The following is a 4124-nucleotide window of genomic DNA, read 5'->3' on the forward strand; positions in this document are numbered from 1 at the left end:
TAGGAAAATTTTCAAATTAATACGTTCCCCAACAGCCCATTGGTCCCGGTTCGTCCCACCAACCGGGACCAATAGGTCCAGACGAACCGGGACCAATTGTTGGGGAACGTAGTAATTTCAAAAAATTTCCTACGCACACGCAAGATCATGGTGATGCATAGCAATGAGAGGGGAGAGTATTGTCCACGTACCCTCGTAGACCGTAAGCGGAAGCGTTATGACAATGCGGTTGATGTAGTCGTACGTCTTCACGATCCGACCGATCCAAGCACCGAACGTACGGCACCTCCGTGTTCAGCACATGTTCAGCTCGATGACGTTCCCCGGGCTCCAATCCAGCAAAGCGTCGGGGATGAGTTCTGTCAGCACGACGGCGTGGTGACGGTGATGATGTTCTACCGGCACAGGGCTTCGCCTAAACTCCGCGACGATATGACCGAGGTGGAATTTGGTGGAGGGGGGCACCGCACACGGCTAAGGAACGATCCGTAGATCAACTTGTGTGTTATGGGGTGCCCCCCCTGCCCCCGTATATAAAGGAGCAAGGAGGAGGGACTGGCCAAGAGGAGGAGGCGCGCCCAAGGGGGAGAATCCTACTCCAAGTAGGATTCCCCCTTGTTTCCAAGTCCTACTAGGAGAAGGGAAGGAAGGGGAGGAGAAGGAGAAGGAAGGAGAGGGAGGGGAAGAAGGAAAGGGGGGCCGGCCCCCTAGTCCAATTCGGTTTGGGCTAGGGGGGCCGCGCGCCCTACCTCCTCTCTTCCACCACTTGGCCCATGAGGCCCATTGCTTCTTTCTCGTATTCCCGTAACTCCCCGGTACCCCCGAAAATACCCGAATCACTCGGAACCTTTCCGAACTCCGAATATAGTCGTCCAATATATCGATCTTTATGTCTCGACCATTTTGAGACTCCTCGTCATGTCCCCGATCTCATCCGGGACTCCGAACTCCTTCGGTACATCAAAACTCATAAACTCATAATATAACTGTCATCGAAACCTTAAGCGTGCGGACCCTACGGGTTCGAGAACTATGTAGACATGACCTAGAACTATTCTCGGTCAATAACCAATAGCGGGACCTGAATGCCCATATTGGCTCCTACATATTCTACAAAGATCTTTATCGTTCAAACCGCATAACAACATACGTTGTTCCCTTTGTCATCGGTATGTTACTTGCCCGAGATTCGATCGTCGGTATCCAGTACCTAGTTCAATCTCATTACCGGCAAGTCTCTTTACTCGTTACGTAATGCATCATTCCGTAACTAACCCATTAGCTACATTGCTTGCAAGTCTTATAGTGATGTGCATTACCGAGAAGGCCCAGAGATACCTCTCCGACAATCGAAGTGACAAAACCTAATCTCGAAATACGCCAACCCAACATGTACCTTTGGAGACACCTGTAGTACTCCTTTATAATAACCCAGTTACGTTGTGACGTTTGGTAGCACTCAAAGTGTTCCTCCGGTAAACGGGAGTTGCATAATCTCATAGTTAAAGGAACATGTATAAGTCATGAAGAAAGCAATAGCAACATACTAAACGATCAAGTGCTAGGCTAACGGAATGGGTCATGTCAATCACATCATTCTCCTAATGATGTGATCCCATTAATCAAATGACAACACATGTCTACGGTTAGGAAACATAACCATCTTTGATCAACAAGCTAGTCAAGTTGAGGCATACTAGTGACACTATGTTTGTCTATGTATTCACACATGTATTATGTTTCCGGTTAATACAATTCTAGCATGAATAATAAACATTTATCATGAAATAAGGAAATAAATAATAACTTTATTATTGCCTCTAGGGCATATTTCCTTTAGTCTCCCACTTGCACTAGAGTCAATAATCTAGTTCACATCGCCATGTGATTTAACATCAATATTCATATCTGTATATGATTAACACCCATTATTCACATCGTTATGTGACCAACACCCAAAGGGTTTAGTAGAGTCAATAATCTAGTTCACATTGCTATGTGATTAACACCCAAAGAGTACTAAGGTGTGATCATGTTTTGCTCGTGAGAGAAGCTTAGTCAACAGGTCTGTCACATTCAGAGCCGTATGTACTTTGCAAATATTCTATGTCTACAATGCTCTGCGCAGAGCTACTCTAGCTAATTGCTCCCACTTTCAATATGCATCCAGATTGAGACATAGAGTCATCTGGATCGGTGTGAAAGGGCAACCACGTGGTACGAGCCAGCTCCGGGGGCCTGGAGCCCTTTAGTACCGGTAGGTAAGACCAACCGGTACTATAAGGTTTGGGGGGGTTTTAGTTTTATGATTTCTTTTTCATTTAATTTTGTGTTTCCATTTTAATTCTTTTTCGTTTGCTGGTATTTTACGATACTACACATTGTACACGTTATGCATATATATATATATATATATATATATATATATAAATAGAATTTCTAGTAGAACTAATCATCGAGTTCAACATGATTGTCATGAGATATTATAAGCGTTCATATATAACACCACAAAAGCAAATCACTTAAATTCAGAACGAAGAACACGGACATGAAAGGACAAGTACTAATTAAGAGCAGCATGAAGAACTAGATGAATCACTCCTGCTAGCTACTCTCTCTCTGGTAAAATAGCATAGAACATGTATAGCTCTCCTGATTGATCATACTGGAGCATGCCGATGAACCTGTCTCCTAATCGTGGGCTGCGCTTCTCATTGCTGCCCCCTAGTACTTCTCTGCGATCATTAACAATTTTCCTCCAATCTTTCACTATTAAGCATTCATCGCTTCTAGAAATCCTGAATGCATTCATGTGCAATGCAGGATATCTTGGCCGTAAGCTAACAATTGACATCTGACCTTTAGTCTCGATCCCCTGAGGAACAACTGTCATGGGAAGTCCCTGTTGAAGAACATCGTATAGTACTTAATTAATATACTTAGCAATGAAAGTTTAGCAAAAAAATATGTATGCAAAATATGCACTGAGGACAAATAGTAAATATCTTACCATCATTCCTAAATAGATGTGACCGTAGTTCAATACCATCACTATTGGTCGCACGTTTTGAGTACTAACATTTCTAAGTGCAGGAAGAAAATTTGTCTTGACAGTATGAAGATCCTCAAGACATGAAACATAATGACTTATCTCCTCGCCGTTTAGTTCAGCTCAGGGACAGTAGCAGGTCCTGTCTACCTAGCGTCGGACATGTTTGGTTGAATGGAGATAAGCTGTCAATAGAAATTAGTTGTCAGTTATTTTTGAAATAAGCAATATCAAAGACAAAAATATAGTTGAGAAGAACTCACATAATGGTAGAACTGGAAGCGTCTGCACATCGACCCATATATCTCTATTACCTTCAATATCATCTTCCCGACGAATATCAAAGGTGATAACCATGCCAGGCTCAAATGCATAAGCCTTGCATAGTGCTTGCCAAGTTTTGCATTCAAAATAGGTATACGTGTATGTATTGTATACTTTGACGTTGAAAGTATAACCATCATGCTCAGTTTTCAGGTAAGCTCTCTTTACCTCCATAGTTTCCATATCTTTGAAACCTATCTTATCCAAAACAAAAATTCTTGCATGGCAGGGGATGCGCTAGTAGAATAGTGAAATGGAAAAATTATAAGTCAGGCAAATGAAGCATTTATAAGTCATGCTTAATTACGAAAACAGACTTGTCGTTGTGACTTACTGTATCGAAGTCGAAAGTCTCATCCAGCTTGATGCTGAATCGCCTACCATCAACAAGGAAATTTCTATCGCACTGGCCGCGCTGGTCTTCACAGGATTGGCACATAATGAAATTTTTTCCGTCGTCAGACGACATTTCCTATGTTCATATTAGGCGAAACATTAAACACTTACTAATTCAATTAATTCAACTACTTCTATTAATTCAACTAAGCATTTACTAAAAATAAACTAGTTATATTAATTCAATTAGTTCAACTAAGCATTTACTAAAAATAAACTAGTTCTATATATTAATTCAACTAGTTCAACTAAACATTTACTAAAAATAAACTAGTTATATTAATTCAACTAGTTCAAAGTAAGCATTTACTAAAAATAAACTAGTTCTATATATTAATTCAACTAGTTCAACTAA

Source organism: Triticum aestivum, chromosome 6B (assembly GCF_018294505.1).
Source record: "Triticum aestivum cultivar Chinese Spring chromosome 6B, IWGSC CS RefSeq v2.1, whole genome shotgun sequence".
In the NCBI taxonomy this organism is placed as follows: domain Eukaryota; kingdom Viridiplantae; phylum Streptophyta; class Magnoliopsida; order Poales; family Poaceae; genus Triticum; species Triticum aestivum.